Source organism: Ovis canadensis, chromosome X, assembly GCF_042477335.2.
Source record: "Ovis canadensis isolate MfBH-ARS-UI-01 breed Bighorn chromosome X, ARS-UI_OviCan_v2, whole genome shotgun sequence".
Classification (NCBI taxonomy): Eukaryota; Metazoa; Chordata; class Mammalia; order Artiodactyla; family Bovidae; genus Ovis; species Ovis canadensis.
The window spans coordinates 60,300,294-60,319,760 of record NC_091727.1 but is presented as its reverse complement, the minus strand read 5'-3'; the positions used below and the strand labels follow the sequence as shown (position 1 = coordinate 60,319,760).

Genomic DNA, 19,467 nt, shown 5'->3' with positions numbered 1-19,467 from the left:
CCAGCATCAGAGTCTTTTCCAATGAGTCAACTTTTCGCATGAGGTGGCCAAAGTACTGGAGTTTCAGCTTTAGCATCATTCCTTCTAAAGAAATCCCAGGGCTGATCTCCTTTAGAATGGACTGGTTGGATCTCCTTGCAGTCCAAGGGACTCTCAGGAGTCTTCTCCAACACCACAGTTCAAAAGCATCCATTTTTCAGCGCTCAGCTTTCTTCCCAGTAAAACTCTCACATCCATACATGACCACTGGAAAAACCATAGCCTTGACTAAACGGACCTTAGTCGGCAAAGTAATGTCTCTGCTTTTGAATATGATATCTAGATTGGTCATAACTTTTCTTCCAAGGAGTAAGTGTCTTTTAATTTCATGGCTGCAGTCACCATCTGCAGTGATTTTGGAGCCCCAAAAAATAAAGTCTGACACTGTTTCCACTGTTTCCCCATCTATTTCCCATGAAGTGATGGGACCAGATGCCATGATCTTCGTTTTCTGAATGTTGAGCTTTAAGCCAACATATTCACTATCCTTTCACTTTCATCAAGAGGCTTTTTAGTTCCTCTTCCCTTTCTGCTATAAGGGTGGTGTCATTTGCATATCTGAGGTTATTGATATTTCTCCCAGCAATCTTGATTCCAGCTTGTGTTTCTTCCAGCCCAGCATTTCTCATGATGTACTCTGCATATAAGGTAAATAAGCAGGGTGACAATATACAGCCTTGATGTACTCCTTTTCCTCTTTGGAACCAGTCTGTTGTTCCATGTCCAGTTCTAACTGTTGCTTCCTGACCTGCATACAGATTTCTCAAGAGGCAGATTAGGTGGTCTGGTATGCCCATCTCTTTCAGAATTTTCCACAGCTGATTGTGATCCACACAGTCAAAGGCTTTGGCATAGTCAATAAAGCAGAAATAGATGTTTTTCTGGAACTCTCTTGCTTTTTCCATGATCCAGCAGATGTTGGCAATTTGATCTCTGGTTCCTCTGCCTTTTCTAAAACCAGCTTGAGCATCTGGAATTTTACGGTTCACATATTGTTGAAGCCTGGCTTGGGGAATTTTGAGCATTACTTTACTAGTGTGTGAGATGAGTACAATTGTTCGGTAGTTTGAGCATTCTTTGGCATTGCCTTTCTTTGGGATTGGAATGAAAACTGACCTTTTCCAGTCCTGTGGCCACTGCTGAGTTTTCCAAGTTCGTTGGCAGATTGAGTGCAGCACTTTCACAGCATCATCTTTCAGGATTTAAAATAACTCAACTGGAATTCCATCCCCTCCACTAGCTTTGTTCGTAGTGATGCTTTCTAAGGCCCACTTGACTTCACATTCCAGGATGTCTGGCTCTAGGTGAGTGATCACACCATTGTGATTATCCAGGTCATGAAGTACTTTTTTGTACAGTTCTTCTGTGTATTCTTGCAACCTCTTCTTAATATCTTCTGCTTCTGTTAGGTCCATATCATTTCTGTCCTTCATCAAGCCCATCTTTGCATGAAATGTTCCCTTGGTATCTGTAATTTTCTTGAAGAGATCTCTAGTCTTTCCCATTCTGTTCTTTTCCTCTATTTCTTTGCATTGATCGCTGAAGAAGGCTTTCTTATCTCTTCTTGCTCTTCTTTGGAACTCTGCATTCAGATGCTTATATCTTTCCTTTTCTCCTTTGCTTTTTGCCTCTCTTCTTTGCACAGCTATTTATAAGGCCTTCCCAGAGAGCCATTTTGCTTTTTTTGCATCTCTTTTCCGTTTGGTGGTCTTCATCCCTGTCTCTTGTACAATGTCACAAACCTCATTCCATAGTTCATCAGGCACTCTATCTATCAGATCTGGGCCCTTAAATCTATTTCTCACTCCCACTGTATAATCATAAGGGATTTGATTTAGGTCATACCTAAATGGTCTAGCAGTTTTCCCTACTTTCTTCAATTTCAGTCTGAATTTGGCAATAAGGAGTTCATGATCTGAGCCACAGTCAGCTCCTGGTCTTGTTTTTGCTGACTGTATAGAGCTTCTCTATCTTTGGCTGCAAAGAATATAATCAATCTGATTTCAGTGTTGACTATCTGCTGATGTACATGTGTAGAGTCTTCTCTTGTGTTGTTGGAAGAGGGTGTTTGCTATGACCAGTGCATTTTCTTGCCAAAACTCTATTAGTCTTTGCCCTGCTTCATTCTGCATTCCAAGGCCAAATTTGCCTGTGACTCCAGGTATTTCTTGACTTCCTACTTTTGCATTCCAGTCCCCTAGAATGAAAAGGACATCCTTTTGGGCTGTTAGTTCTACAAAGTCTTGTAGGTCTTCATAGAACCGTTCAACTTCAGCTTCTTCAGCATTACTGGTTGGGGCATAGACTTGGATTACGGTGATATTGAATGGTTTGCCTTGGAGACGAACAGAGATCATTCTGTCATTTTTGAGATTGCATCCAAGTACTACATTTCAGACTGTTTTGTTGACCATGATGGCTACTCCATTTCTTCTAATGGATTCCTGCCCACAGTAGTAGATATAATGGTCATCTGAATTAAACTCATTCATTCCAGTCCATTTTAGTTTGCTGATTCCTAGAATGTCGACATTCACTCTTGCCAGTCATGTCCAATTCTTTGCTACCCTATGGACTGTAGCCCACCAGGCTCCTCTGTTCATGAGATTCTCTAGGCAAAAATGCTGGAGTGGGTTGCCATGCCCTTCTCCAAGAGATCCTCCTGACCCAGGGTTTGAACCCATGTCTCTTATATCTCCTGCATTGGAGGTGGGTTCTTTACCATTAGCACCACCTGGGAAAACTGTGATATTTGTGATAGTGAAACAGCAAAGGTGGAGGTCAGATAGGGAAGAAAGAAAAAAAACAGATTATGAAGGTTTTTAATTTCACAACACAGTATTTGAGGTTTCTCATGGGCAAAAGGCAAGGATTAGAGGATTTAAACAAGGGTGTGCTAGCATAATTTAGAGATGTTGCCCTGGGAATTGAGGTAGGGGTGAACTACTTTAGGGGCGGTCTCCCAGGTGGCCCAGGGAAAATGAATCCGCCTGCCACTGCAGGAGACGGGTTAGATCCCTGCATCAAAAAGATCTCCTGGAGTAGGAAATGGCCCACCCACTCCATTATTCTTGCCTGGAAAATTCCATGGACAGAGTAACCTGACGGGCTAAAGTCCATGAGGTTGCAGAGTCAGATAGGACTCAGCGACTGCACGCTGGTGCAGAACTACTTTGAAAGTATAAAGAGAGAAATTTGTTACAGTCCTAGCTGGTCACAAAAGGCCCATCGATATGATTAAGATCCTACGATATCAATCTCTTTCAGTTTTATGGACTGAGACCCTAGAGAGGTCAAGTGAACTTGTCACACAGCTAGTAAAGTGCAAAGCTTAAATCCGCAATTCTGGTCTGATTCTCAGTTCAGTGATCTAATTACTACTCCCAGGTTTGGCGCTGGAGTATGGTCAGCAAAAAAATGACTACAGGGATGGGTATAACCAGTGTGAAGGGCAAGAAAATGAAAGATCAGAAAAGGAGGTCAAAATTTTACTACTAAAAACAAAAGAACATTCCTTAGAAGGCCAAGAATGGTTAATGGTTAAGAGGGTTTGAGGGGCGCATGCTAAGGAAGTTTATTCAGTCAGAGAAGAAAATAAGTGGACAAATCCCTAAAGAGCAGGTCAGAAAGTTGAGATTTCAGCCCCTTTGGCTAACCACAACCTCCACCACGAAAGATGTACTCCAGCGCCCTCTGCTGAATCCTAAAAGCTGGTCACCTAACTCGTGCTGCTGGGAGGGATTGGGGGCAGGAGGAGAAGGGGACGACAGAGGATGAGATGGCTGGATGGCATCACCGACTCGATGGACATGAGTTTGAGTGAACTCCAGGAGTTGGTGACGGACAGGGAAGCCTGGCGTGCTGCAATTCATGGGGTCACAAAGAGTCGGACACGACTGAGCGACTGAACTGAACTGAACTGAACTCGTACTGACGCAGTCTGAGAAGTCAAAATGGTGGCGACATTCCAACGTTCCATACTGTGAAGGGCAGGAAGAATTCAGCAACGATTGGAGGATGAACTCTGGGCACTGACCACTGAGATTGGGGTTTGGGAATCCCGAGCTGTGACAGCATCCTTTTATGAAAGCGCTCTGGTAATTTTAAAAGGTCTCTAAGCTCCAGGTATGGCGATGTTGTCATTACAGCAGGCAGTCCAGTAGGCAGCGGTAGAGTGTAGCGTAAGAGCCTCAGCTGTTCCCTCTTTGTTTCTAGATCTGAGCTGTTATGACAGTATTTGAAGCTAAGTTAAAGTATAAGACTGGTGAAATTTAGACTTCAAAAGAAGGAATTTTAATCTGAGATACCTACATGAGCTACATGGAAGGGATTTATGCCAGTAATAAAGATGAGTGAGTGAACTCCTTAAAATAGTATGTAAAAACATACATGTGTGGATTTCTGTGTATTTTGGGTGACAGAGGGTCCAAAGCTTTCATCAGAGTTTTTCAAAAGGGTTGGTGAATCCTTTTTTTAAAGGATGTGGCTCTTAGGGAAGAACACCATACCAAAATGATTATGCAGAACTTTACAGCCAGGCTCTCTGGTTTCACATCTTTACGGAGATTGCTAGCTGTGTGACCTTAAGCAAGCATCTTAACCTGTCTGTGCTTCACTTCTTCATCTGTAAAATGGGGATAATACCAGTGCCTACTGCTGAGGGTTGTGATAAAATGAGTTTATTAACTAAAATTTGTTATACTAAGCATACATTAACTAAAAATAATTTAATGGCTTCCCGGGAGTTTAGTAACCGTTGGCAGCATTATACTGCATATATATATGTATATATATATATAATATATATATATATATATATAATGTTATGTACATATATATATATGTATCATGTTGCTAACACTCTCAACATCCATCCTCTCCTTTGATTCTCCTTGTGATTTTTCTGAGGTTGATTTACATGTGAAGAAAATTGAGACAAAGATAGGCTAAGTAACTTATATGAGGTTGTCCTGGTCAGTGACTGACTTGGGATTTTAGAACCAGGTCTGCTAGATTCTGGGCCTCATGCTCTTATCAATGTGTCATGAGGGACTTGTGCAAAAGACCTTAGTTAAAGATGAGTTAAATCTTCTAACCCTGACTCTCATTTTAGAGTTGAGAAAATAAATTCTCAGTTCAGTTAAGTCGCTCAGTTATGACTGACTCTTTGCGACCCCATGGACTGCAGCACATCAGGCTTCCCTGTCCATCACCAGCTCCCAGAGTTTGCTTAAGCTTGTGTCTATCGAAACAGTGGTGCCATACAACCAACTCATCCTCTGTCATCCCCTTTTGCTCCTGTCTTCAATCCTTCCCAGCATCATGGTCTTTTCCAATGAGTCAGTTATTTGCATCAGGTGGCCAAAGTATTGGAGCTTCACCTTCAGCATCAGTCCTTGCAATTATTCAGGACTGATTTCCTTTAGGATTGATTGGTTTGATCTCCTTGCAGTCCACAGGACTCTCAACAGTCTTCAACACCACAGTCCAAAAGCATCAATTCTTCAGTGCTCATCTTTCTTAATAGTCCAACTCTCACATCTATATATGACCACTGAAAAAACCATAGCTTTGACTATAGACCTTTGTTGGCAGAATAAGTCTTTGCTTTTTAATATGCTGTGTCGGTTGGTCATAGCTTTCTTCCATGAGCAAGTGTCTTTTAATTTCAAGGCTACAGTGACCATCTGCAGTGATTTTGGAGACCAAGAAAATAAAGTCTGTCATGGTCTCCACTGTTTCCCCATCCATTTGCCATGAAGTGATGGGACCAGATGCCATGATCTTAGTTTTTTTTGATGTTGAGTTTTCAGCCAGGTTTTTCACTCTCCTCTTTCACTTTCACCAAGAGGCTCTTTAGTTCCTCTTCATTTTCTGCCATAATGATAATGTCACCTGTGTATCTGAGATTATTGATATTTCTCCTGGCAATCTTGATTCCAGCTTATGCTTCATCCAGCCCAGCATTTCGCAAGATGTACTCTGCATATAAGTTAAATAAGCAGGGTGACAGTATATAGACTTGATGTACTTCTTTCCCAATTTGGAATCAGTCTGTTATTCCATGTACAATTCTAACTGTTGCTTCTTGACCTGTATACAGATTTCTCAGGAGGCAGGTAAGGTGGTATGGTATTCCCATCTCTCTAAGAGTTTTCCAGTTTGTTGTGATCCATACAATCAAAGGCTTTGTCATAGTCAGTAAAGCAGAAGTAGATTTTTTTTCTGGAACTTTCTCACTTTTTCCAATGATCCCGTGGATGTTGTATCTTGATCTCTGGTTCCTCTGCCTTTTCTAAATCCAGCTTGAACATCTAGAGGTTCATGGTTTCCATACTTTTGAAGCCTGGCTTTGAGAATTTTGACCATTACAAGAAACTAGGGAAAACCACTAGACCATTCACATATAACCTAAATCAAATCTCATGATTACACAGTGAAAGTGAAAAATAGATTCAAGGGATTACATCTGATAGACAGAGGCCCTGAAGAACTATGGGTGGAGGTTCGTGACATTGTATAGGAGGCAAGAATCAAGACCATCCCCAAGAAAAAGAAATGCAAAAAGGCAAAATGGTTGTCTGAGGAGGCCTTACAAATAGATGAGAAAAGAAGAGAAGCTAAAGGCAAAGGAGAAAAGGAAAGATATACCCATTTAAATGCAGAGTTCCAAAGAATAGCAAGGAGAGATAAGAAAGCCTTCCTCAGTGATCAATGTGAAGAAATAGAGGAAAACAGTAGAATGGGAAAGACTAGAGATCTCTTCAAGAAAATTAGAGATATCAATAGAACATTTCATGCAAAGATTGGCACAATAAAGAACAGAAATGGTATAGACCCAACAGAAGCTTAATACTTTAAGAAGAAGTGGCAAGGATACACAGAAGAACTCTACAAAAAAAATCTTCATGACCCAGATAACCATGATGGAGTGATCCCTCACCTAGAGTTAGACATCCTGGAATGTGAAGTCAAGTGGGCCTTAGAAAGCATCACTATGAACAAGGCTAGTAGAGGTGATGGAATTCCAGTTGAGCTATTTCAAATCCTAAAAGACAATACTGTGAAAGTATTACACTCAATATGCCAGCAAATTTGAAAAACTCAGCAGTGGCCACAGGACTGGAAAAGGTCAGTTTTCATCACAAAGCCAGAAACCATGCTATAATTTTTGATTCTTCTTTCTGCCTTAACACTTATATATCATTAATTTAACAAATACTAACTGAGCACCTACTTTGTTCCCAGCATTATGCTATGTGCTGAGGATACAACATCTAGCTTTGTCCCAGCAAAGCCCCTGTCTTCATGCAACTTTCATTCAAGTGTGTAGCTTAGTGCTCAGTTGCTCAATCATGTCTGACTCTTTGTGACTCTTTGGACTGTAGCCCACCAGGCTCCTCTGTCCACGGGATATTTCAGACAAGAATATTGGGGTGGATTGCCATTTCCTGCTCCAGGGCATCTTCTCAATCAGGGGATTGAACCCACATCTTCTGCATCTCTTTTGTCTCCTACACTGCAGGTGAATTCTTTACCACTGAGCCATTGGGGAACCAAGCACAGTATTAAGCTGTAATTCACATAATAAATTAATCAAAAATTTAAATTATGAAAATAAGAAGAATAATATGCTATGAGAGCACACAACTTGGGACTATGTAAGACTTCCCTGAAGAGGGGATGCTTGAGTTGAGGGAATTAAATAAAGAGAAGGAAGAGAGTCTGGGCAGAGAAGAGAGCATGTGTACAATGTCCCAAGGCAGTGAGAGGGTGATGTATTTGGAAATCAAAAAGAAGGCCAGTGTGTAGTTGGCATGTAGAGGAATGCTAGACAGAGTAATGATACAAGGGTGAAGGAGTGAGCAGGAGCTTTATAGGCCACAGAAATAATTTGAACTTTTTCTTTAAGTTAATGAGAAGCAACTGAAGAGCTTTCATCAGGGAAACGACATGGTCAAATTTGGATTTTGTAAAGATAACTCTACCTGCTGAATAGCATATCAAAATATTTCAAGACAACTTAGAATACTTTTGAGATAATTCAGGCAAGAGAGGTGGTGGCTTCTATTGGGTTTGTGTCCATGAGGGTCAGAAAGATGAGCATATTAAGGGGTTAATTGGGGAGTAAAACAAATAGGACATAGAGAGTGATTATATATGAGGGAAGGATGTAGTCAGGTAGAGAGAACAGAAGTCCGAGGTTCCTAGTTTCTATCTTGAACAATTAAGTGAGTGGTGGTATCATTTTCTGAATTCAGAATGCTACAAATTTGGGGTGCAAACAGATGATTTTAGATATTATTTGAGCATCTTTTCATGTTTGTTGGCCATCTGTATGTCTTCTTTGGAAAAACTCTATGTAGGTCTTCTGCACATTTTTTTAATTGGATTGTTTGATTTTTGATACTGAGCTACATGAGCTGCTTGTATATTTTGGACATTAATCCCTTGCTTCATTTGTGGATGTGTATGTTAGTCATTCAGTCACTTTTTGTGACCCCATGGACTGTAGATATCTTCTCCCATTCTGAGGGTTGTCACTTTATCTTGTTTATGGTTTCCTTTGCTATGCAAAACCTTTTAATACTCATTAGAAGAGGAGCTAAAAGATGAAAGTGAAAGTGGAGAGTGAAAAAGTTGGCTTAAAGCTCAACATTCAGAAAACGAAGATCATGGCATCCAGTCCCATCACTTCATGGGAAATAGATGGGGAAACAGTGGAAACAGCGTCAGACTTTATTTTTAGGGGCTCCAAAATCACTGCAGATGGTGACTGCAGCCATGAAATTAAAAGACTCTTATTCCTTGGAAGAAAATTATGACCAACCTAGATAGCGTATTGAAAAGCAGAGACTTTACTTTGCCAACAAAGGTCTGTCTAGTCAAGGCTATGGTTTTTCCAGTGGTCATGTATGGATGCGAGAGTTGGACTGTGAAGAAAGCTGAGCGCCGAAGAACTGATGCTTTTGAACTGTGGTGTTGAAGAAGACTCTGAGAGTTCCTTGGACTGCAAGGAGATCCAACCAGTCCATTCTGAAGGAGATCAGCCCTGGGATTTCTTTAGAAGGAATGATGCTAAAGCTGAAACTCCAGTACTTTGGCCACCTCATGCGAAGAGTTGACTCATTGGAAACGACTCTGATGCTGGGAGGGATTGGGGGCAGGAGGAAAAGGGGACGACAGAGGATGAGATGGCTGGATGGCATCACCGACTCGATGGACGTGAGTTTGAGTGAACTCTGGGAGTTGGTGATGGACAGGGAGGCGTTTCATGGGGTCGCAAAGAGTCGGACACGACTGAGCGACTGAACTGAACTGAACTGAAAGCTTATATATCTACCCCAGATTTTGCATTATATTCGTGATTAAGATATTATTTTTGTTAGAGTTTGCTTATATTTTTGATAAGGAGTATTTCTTATTGGCTTCCCAAGTGGCTCAGTGGTAATAATTCTCCTGCAAATACAGCAGACACAGGAGCCATGAGCTAGATCCCTGGGTCAGGAAGATCTCCCAGAGAAGGGAATGTCAACCCACTCCAGCTTTCCTGCCCTGGAAACTCTATGCACAGAGGAGCCTGGCAGGTCACAATCCATGGGGTCGCAAAGAGTTGGACACAACTGAGTGACCAAGCACGCATTCTTTCTTATACATACCTAGATATTTTCATTAGAGATAATTATTTTACAATATTGTGATGGATTTTGTCATACATCAACATGAATCTGCATTTAGGTATACATATGTCCCCTCCCTCTTGAACACCCCTCCTAAATTTCTCTCCATCCCACCTCCTCTAGGTTGTCACAGAGCATTGGGTTTGATTTCACTTTATCATACATTGAACTCCCACTGGCTATCTGTATTACATATGATAATGCACATGTTTCAGTTCTGTTTTCTCATGTCATCCCATGCTCTCCTTCCCCCACTGTGTCCAAAGTGACTGTGCCTCTTTGTTGTCTTGCAAGTAGGATCATCAGTTCTGTCTTTCTAGATTCCATGTATATGCATTAATATATTATATTTGTCTTTCTTTTTCTGACTTACTTCACTCTGTATAATAGGCTCTAGGTTCATCCACTTCGTTAGAACTGCCTCAAATGTATTTCTTTTTATAAGTAATATTCCATTGTGTAAATGTACCACAACTACATTATCCATTCATTAATCGATGGACATCTAGATTGCTTCCATATCCTAGCTATTGGAAACAGTGCTGTAGTGAACATTGGGGTACATATGTCTTTTTCAATTATGGTTTCCTCAGGGTATATGCTGAGTAAATTTGTTGGGTCATATGGTAGTTTTATTGATAGTTTTTAAGGAATCTCCATACTGTTCTCCATAGTGGCTGTATCAATTTACATTTCCACCAATGGTGTAAGAGCATTCCCTTTTCTCCACACCCTCTCCAGCATTTATTGTTTGTAGACTTTTTGATGATTGTCATTCTAACTGGTGTGAGATGATACCTCATTGTAGTTTTGATTTGCATTTTTCTAATAATGAGAAATATTGAGCATCTTTTTGTGCGTTTATTAGCGATCTGTACGTCTTCTTTGGAGAAATGTTTGTTTAAGTCTTCTGCCCACTTTTTGATTTTTTTTTTCATCTGGTATTGAGCTGCATGGGTTGCTTGTATATTTTGGACACTAATTATTTGTCAGTTTTGATATTTGCTATTAATTTCTCCCATTCTGAGGGTCATCTTTTCATCTTGCTCATAGTCTCCTTTGTTGTATAAAAGCTTTTAAGTTTAATAAGGTCCCATTTGTTTATTTTTGTTTTTATTTCCATTATTCTAGGAGGTGGGTCATAGAAGATCTTGCTGTCAGAGAGTGTTCTGCCTATGTTTTCCTCCAAGAGTTTTATAGTCTCTGGTCTTACACTGAGGTCTTTAATTGATAGTGAGTTTACTCTTGTGTATGGTGTTAAGGGGTGTTCTAATTTCATTCCTTTATACATAGTTGACCAGTTTTCCCAAAACCTCTTGCTGAAGAGACTGTCTTTCTCCATTGTATATTTTTGTCTCCTTTGTCAAAGATAAAGTGCCCATAATTATGAGGACTTATCTCCTGGCTTTCTATCTTGTTCCATTGGTCTATATTTCTGTTTTTGTGCCAGTTCCATACTGTTTTAATGACTGTAGTTTCATAGTTAGTTTGACGTCAGTAAGGTTGCTTCCTACAGTACCATTCTTCTTTCGCAAGATTGCTTTGGCTGTTTGTGGTTTTCTGTGTTCCCATACAAATTGTGAAATTATTTGTTCTAGTGCTATGAAAAATACTATTGGTAATTTGATAGGGATTGCATTGAAGAAATGCATTGGAGAAGGAAATGGCAACCCACTCCAGTGTTCTTGCCTGGAGAATCCCAGGGATGGGGGAGCCTGGTGGGCTCCCATCTATGGGGTCGCACAGAGTCAGACATGACAAGTGATGCAGCAGCAGCAGCAGCAGCATTGAATCTATAGATTGCTTTCAGTAGTATAGTCATTTTCACTGTATTTATTCTTCCAATCCAAGAACGTGGTATATCTCTCCATCCCTTTGTTTCATCTTTGATTACTTCCATCAGTGTCTTATAGTTTTCTTCATACAAGTATTCTGTCTCTTTAGGTAAATTTATCCCTATGTATTTTATTCTTCTTGATGCAGTCGTGTAAGGGATTGTTTCCTTAATTTCTCTTTCTACTTTCTACCTTTTGATTGTTAGTATAAAAGAATGCAAGGGATTTCTGTGTATTAATTTTATATTCTGCATCTTTACTATATTAATTGATGAATTCGCTCTAGTAGTTTTCTGGTGGCATTGTTATAGTTTTCTATTTGGAGAATAATGTCATCTGCAAACATTGAAAGTTTTAATTCTCTTTTCCAATCTTTATTCCTTTTATTTATTTCTCTTGTTTGGTTGCTGCGGCTATGACTTTCAAAGCTATGTTGAACAATAGTGGTGAGACTGGGTACCTTTGTCTTGTTCCTGTATTTAGAGGAAATGCTTTCAGTTTTTCACCACTCAGGACAATGTTTGCTGTTGGCTTGTCATATATAGCTTTTATTGTGTTGAAATATATTCTTTCTACCCCTACTTTCTAGAGAAGGTGATGGCACCCCACTCCAGTACTTTTGCCTGGAAAATCCCATGGATGGAGGAGCCTGGTAGGCTGCAGTCCTTGGGGTTGTGAAGAGTCAAACACAACTGAGCAACTTCACTTTCACTTTTCACTTTCATGCATTGGAAAAGGAAATGGCAACCCACTCCAGTGTTCTTGCCTGGAGAATCCCAGGGACAGGGGAGCCCGGTGGGCTGCCATCTATGGGGTTGCACAGAGTTGAACACGACTGAAGCAACTGAGCAGCAGCATCCCTACTTTCTGGAGAGATTTTATCATAAATAGGTGTTGTATTTTGTCAATGGCTACCTCAGCATCTGCTAAGATGATCATGTAGTTTTTAATCTTTCAATTTGTTAATATGTGATTGGTTTGTATATAATAAACAATCTTTGTATGCCTGGGATAAAGCCCACTTGATCATGATGTATGATCTTTTTTAAAATTTTTATTTATTTATTTTAATTGGAGGCTAATTACTTTACAATATTGTAGTGGTTTTTGACATACATGGACATGAATCAGCCATGGGTGTACATGTGTTCCCCATCCTGAACCCCCCTCCCACCTCCCTCCCCATCCCATCCCTCAGGGTCATCCCAGTGCATCAGCTCTGAGAACCCTGTCTCATGCATCAAACCTGGAGTGGTGAATCATTTCACATATGGTGATATATATGTTTCAATGCTATTCTCTCATATCATCCCACCCTCACCTTCTCCCACAGAGTCCAAAAGTCTGTTCTTTACATATGTGTCTCTTTTGCTGTCTTGCATATAGGGTCATTGTTACCATTGTTCTGAACTCCATATATATGCGTTAATATACTGTATTGGTGTTTTTCCTTCTGACTTATTTCACTCTGTATAATAGGCTCCAGTTACATTCACCTCATTAGAACTGATTCAAATGCATTCTTTTAAATAGCTCAGTAATATTCCATTGTGTATATGTACCACAGCTTTCTTTTCCGTTTGTGTGCCAATGGACATCTAGGTTGGTTCAAAGTCCTAGCTATTGTAAACAGTGCTGCGATGAACACTGGGGTACATGTGTCTCCTTCAATTCTGGTTTCCTCAGACAATATGCCCAGAAGTGGGACTGTTGGATTGTGTGGCGGTTCTATTTCCAGGTTTTAAGGAATATCCACACTGTTCTCCAGAGTAGCTGTACTAGCTTGCATTCCCACCAACAGTGTAAGAGGGTTCCCTTTTCTCCACACTGACTCCAGCATTTATTGTTTGTTGACTTTTTGATAGCAGCCATTCTAACTAGCATGAGATGGTACCTCACTGTGCATTTGATTTGCATTTCTCTGATAATGAGTGATTTTGAGCATCTTTTCATGTGTTGGTTACCCATCTGTATATCATCTTTGGAGAAATATCTGCTTAGTTCTTCAGCCTATTTTTCAATTGGGTCGTTTATTGTTCTGCAATTGAGCTGCAGGAGCTCCTTGTATATTTTTGTGATTAATTCTTTGTCAATTGCTTAATTTCTTATTATTTTCCCCCATTCTGAAGTTTGTCTTTTCACCTTGCTTATAGTTTCCTTCATTGTGCAAAAGCTTTTAAGCTTAATTAAGTCCCATTTGTTTATTTTTGCTTTAATTTTCATTACTCTGGGAGGTGGGTCATAGAGGATCCTGCTATGATTTATGTCAGAGAGTGATTTGCCTATGTTTTCCTCTAGGAGTTTTATAGTTTCTGGTCTTAAACTTAGATCTTTAATCTATTTTGCATGTATTTTTGTTACAAAGTGTTTTAGTTTCATTCTTTTACAAGTGGCTGACCAGTTTTCCCAGCACCACTTGTTAAAGAGATTGTCTTTTCTCCATTTTATATTCTTGCCCCCTTTGTCAAAGATAAGCTGTCCATAGGTGTGTGAATTTATCTCTGAGCCTTTCTATTTTGTTCCATTGATTTATAATTCTGTCTTTGTGCCAGTACCATACTGTCTTGATGACTGTTGCTTTGTAGTATAGTCTGAAGTCAGGCAGGTTGACTCCTCCAGTTCCATTCTTCTTTATCAAGATTGCTTTAGCTATTCGAGGTTTTATGTATTTCCATACAAATTGTGAAATTATTTGTTCTAGTTCTCTGAAAAATACCGTTGGTGGCTTGATAGGGATTGCATTGAATCTATAGATTGCTTTGGGTAGTATGCTCATTTTCAATATGTTGATCCTTCTGACCATGAACATGGTATATTTCTCCATCTAGTTGTGTCATCTTTTATTTCTTTCATCAGTGTTTTATAGTTTTCTACATATAGGCCTTTTGTTTCTTTAGGTAGATTGAATCCTAAGTATTTTATTCTTTTCATTGCAATGGTGAATGGGATTGTTTCCTTAATTTCTCTTTCTGTTTTCTCATTGTTAGTGTATAAGAATGCAAAGGATTTCTGTGTGTTAATTTTATATCCTGCAACTTTACTATATTTATTGACTATCTCTAGTTATTTTCTGGTGGAGTCTTTAGAGTTTGCTTTAAAAATAGGGTCTTTTTCACAAGGTAATGGGCAGGGAGGCCTGGCATGCTGTGATTCATGGGGTTGCAAAGATTGGGCCATAACTGAGCAACTGAACTGAACTGAACTGAGTAGGTTATAAAAATGAAAATTGAAGGAGTGATAAAGAACTTAAAATTTAAAAAATTGAAAAATTATAATAGTAAAATATATCTAGGAATTTCTCTGGAGCTATTGTGGGCAGTGTGGGGTCAGTTCAGTTTCAGATAGTTACTTGTTCCAGCTTATACTTCTTCTCAATGTCTATAGACCCCTTCCAATGTAGTCAGTGCTAACTACAGGGTTTTAATCTGTTGTACCTGTCACTTCCAAATAAGTTCCCTCTTCTTACTTTATTTTGGCTTCCTCTGTTTGCAAGACTCTTCAGTGTCTAATTTCCACCCTGACACAAGGGGGCGAAGGTGGTATCTTATTTAGGCTCACTTGTTCAGTTGTGCTGTGGGGAGAGAGGAACACTGAAAACAAATATCGCTGGTGTGTGTGGGGAGTGCTTGCAGTGTCTTGGCCACACTGGGTTTGCCCCCACTCATGGCACATGTGCTTTCCTGGTCTACACTGCTCAGGCTCCAGGTTGCTCTACAGGGGAACTGTCTAAAGTGGGCCCTGGATTGCATGCACTTCCCAGGTCTAAGCCACTCAGGTTCAGGTTTTCCAGTACTCCAAATGGCAACCCACTCTAGTGTTCTTGTCTGGAGAATCCCAGGGATGGGGGAGCCTGGTGGGCTGCCGTCTATGGGGTCACACAAAATTGGACATGACTGAAGCAACTTAGCAGCAGCAGCAGCAGCAAAAAGGCACAGACGTGGTTGGGCCTGCATTTTATACCCTTCACGGGTGCAAGCAGCTCAGGTGACCAGATTCTTGGTGACTGAACTCTCCCAGGTGGATTGTGCATCTTATCATCTCCCCGGTCCCAGCTGCTCAATTTCCTGGAGGCACAGCAAGAGCGCCATCTCAGATGTGCCATATGTCTCCTCTTTGGAGCTGATTTCTGACTGCAACCCTCTGGGGGATGTCAACCGTCCAGGATCCCAGGAAGACCAAGTTAGCAACTGAGAGCCTGCTCCCAGTTTGTTGGAGGATGGCATTTCTGGGGCCAAGATTGCCCCTCATCTTTTGGCTCTGGCTGTCGCCTGCTGCCCTCTCTGCCTCTGGCGAGGGGGTTGGAGGGGGCGGTCCGCAGCTGGCTAGCTCTCCTCTGCTATTCACTCAGTCCTTTGTTCTGTGAGCGGGCGAGCAGTGCCTTAGGTTAGAGCTTTTCGTGGGAAAGTTCTCTCTCTCTTTCCTCTCTTTTTTTCTTCTCTCTCTCTCTGGGTCTCCCAAGGTTTGGGTTGCTATCTCATGTTAGCTCCCTTAGATTGCCCTCAGGGCATTCTGGCCTGGTTCTTACCCTAGGCAACACAGCCCACACCTCCCCGTTCAGCCCCCACTTGCCGGTGGTGGACTCGAGCGTCTGGGCTACTTCTCCCCTGGGAGTTGCAGTTAGGCACATAATCTATGGGGTTTGTTTATTTATTTTTCCTCCTGGTTATGTTGCCTTCTGAGATTCCCTCCCCAGAGACCCACTGGTGAGAAGGTTTCCTGGTGTTTGGAAACTTCTCTTCCTTCACAACTCCCTCCCTGGGATGGGTCTCCATCATTAACTCTTTTGTCTCTCTTCTTATCTTTTATATTTTGTCCTACCTCCTTTCAGAGAGAATGGGCTGCCTTTCTGGGTGCCTGGTGTCCTCCAGCATTCAGAAGTTGTTTTGTGGAATTTGCTCAGCATTCAAATGATCTTTCGATGAATTTGTGGGGGAGAAAGTGGTCTCCCCATCCTATTCCTCCACCTTCTGAGGACCACCCCCTGTATGACCTTTTAATGTGTTGTTGGATTCTTTTTCCTAGAATATTTGAATATTTTTGCATCTATGTTCATCAGTAACATCCGCCTATAATTTTCTGTCTCTCTTTTCTTTATTTTCTTTCTTTCTTTCTTTCTTTTTTTTTTTGTGGCATCTTTGTCTGATTTTGGTATTATGGTGATGGTGGCCTTGTTTGGAAATGTTCTTTCCTCTTCAATTTTCTGGAAGAGTTTGAGCAAAATAGGTGTTAGCTCTTCTCTAAACTTTTGGTAAAATGCACCTGTGAAGCCATCTGGCCCTGGGCTTTTTTTATTTTTAGATAAAATATTACAGGTTTATTTAAACTTAATTCTCATCTTGAATATGCAAAATATGAATTCTACAAAATGTTAATTTTTTTCTTTACAGTTTACAAATATACAAAATGGAAGGTTGCTTAAATTTATATTACATATTTATTAAGGCAGACTATATTTAAAAATTTGTTCTGCTTAAAGGTATACTTGGGAATAAACCACTGTACATATTATTGCACATATGAAACCACAATGCATAACAGACTGTCTGTATAAAAAGATTTAAAGTAAACCAAGTGTATTTTTCTGACTTAGGCCATAAACATAGCTCAGAAGGCAAAAGTAAATTTTCCTTGTCAAAGTATGTAGTAGTTTATGAACTCTGGCTTCACTTGGTATGTTTAGAACCAAGACTTACCAAGCACCATCATTTAGGCTATTAAAAACATTTTCTGTACTTGAATTTTGTCCTCTTCTAAGGTCATAATAATGGCTTTTAGAATGCAAGGAGAACACAAGATGATGTTTTTTCTTATATTCAGTTCAGTTCAGTTCAGTTGCTCAGTCGTGTCCAACTCTTTGCAACCCCATGAATCGCAGCACGCCAGGCCTCCCTGTCCATCACCAACTTGAACCAATTCAGTGGATTCTGGTCTTCCCTCCCCTCAACTCTCAGATCTAATTTATACCCTGATATCCACAACTTCCAATCACCTCTTTGGCATTCATAAGTCCAGGAATATATATGCAAGTTGGATTTAGAATTGGAATGATAGAAGATCCAGCCACAGACCCCATCTTTTTTTTAATGTTTTGTTTTTTATTTGTTTTGCTTGTTTGTTTGTCTTTTGATTTCCTACTGTCTCCTGATTATCCATTCACAAGTTGACTGGTTGGGAACTTGACCATGATTATAGTGCTTTCCAGCTGGGTTCCTCTCCTCACCAGGAAGACAATATGAAATATTAAAAACACTGAATTCTCTTCTGGCAGTGCAGGTCACATCCACTGTTTGGGGATTTAAAAGTGTCTCTTCATGTGTAAAGTGAGGTAGTCCGACCTTGAGAATGCCCCGCCCCATACTGGCACCGGAAGGGGTCATGCCAGGTGTGTTTGCAGTAGTGCCTGGTCAGTTCATCTGAGTGAACAAACTTCCACCCACAGCCATCCCAGTTACAGTGGTAAGGTACATTACCTGTGTGGGTGTGGAGGTGTGCCTTGAGATGAAAACTCTTCATGTAGGTTTTGCTGTAGCCTCTGTAATCACAAGTGTGAGTGGCCATAGTTTTCTGGGGCCACAACCTTCTCCCCTTCTTTGGCTTGGACTCTTCCAGCATGCAGGAACTGGGTGGTATGAGTCCTTGGTAATGGAGCAGTGGGACTAGTGGCTGCATCTTGTCAAGCAGAAAGGAAGGGTGGATGGGCCCAGGGTGGGGATGGAAGCCTGGGGGATGAGTGGGGAAGGGAGCCACAGGATAGGATGACAGTCTCTGCTGCTCAGCAGCTCCTGGGCACCCAGTGTCAGAGTAGTCCTGCTGGGGAGCTGCCACCCCAGAGGAAAGTCATGTACATGAGACTGGTGGCCATTGCTGAGAGGGGGTCCAAGCTTGAACTTAGGGCAACTGCACAGTGGCCCACTGCCATAGGGCGCCACCACCACCACCAGGTGGCTGCCATCCTGGCTGCTTTTGCTAACACTGATGACCAATGGGCTGCCTTACTCACTGCCAGGAACACTCAGTGATGCCTTCAACACAAACTTGCCCATCAACCTGCCAACCTGGCGACTACAGCTGCTGTGGCAGAATGTACACTGGGTCCAGTTTGGGCTGTGGGAGCTCACTGCCAGAGAGGCTCATGTCGCTGATATTTGCCAGGTTGAAGGGAGTGTTGGAGGGGGTGCAGACTCACCACCATAGAGGAGGCTGCCACTGGAGCTGCCTGGCGCCATACCTGTCCTGATTCGATAGCTGAAGCTGCAGGTGGAGGGATAACTGGCAGAACTGCTACTCATTGGGAAGGACAAGGATGATGCTGATGAGGACACCGTGGTGGCCACTGACTCCTGATGGGACAGAGAGTTGGAAAGGATAAAGTCCAGGTCCTGGAAATCACCGAACTCCTCCATCTCCCTCCAGGGTAGGAGAGCCACATTGCTGCTGCCACAAGCCCCACTGATTCTGCCACTCTCCAGACTGGTGGCCACAGTCACTGCCGCCAAGAAGCACCAGGGGAAGTCAGTTCACGTAGGAGAGCTCCTGCCATCAGTGGCTATTTGGGGCACCTGCTGGACACAGTGTCTTCTACCTTCCCGCTGGGCTGGACTTGAATGTGGAGAAGGATGGGAGCAGCGTGTCACTGAAAGCCATGTCAGACTCACCAAGTGGCTGCCTTATTAATGTGGGGGCCCCAAAAGCCTTGGAAGTCTGAAGCAGTGGGGGTACCTGAACCCCAAAGTGAACAAAGAGGAAAAGAAGACTTAGAAATGAAGCCAAAACCAAAACCCCCAATTGCCTAAGATCCTTCTTCTTTGGATTAAATATAAAAGCATTTTTATTTTTTTATTTTATTTTATTTATTTTACTTTACAATACTGTATTGGTTTTGCCATACATCAACATGAACTCACCATGGGTGT

General features: G+C 41.4%; 1 pseudogene; it reads right to left on the bottom strand.

The window, feature by feature from the left end:
• Positions 1-17,849: 17,849 nt before the first annotated feature.
• On the bottom strand, positions 17,850-19,219 carry LOC138929931 (Krueppel-like factor 4 pseudogene; annotated as a pseudogene).
• Positions 19,220-19,467: the final 248 nt, after the last annotated feature.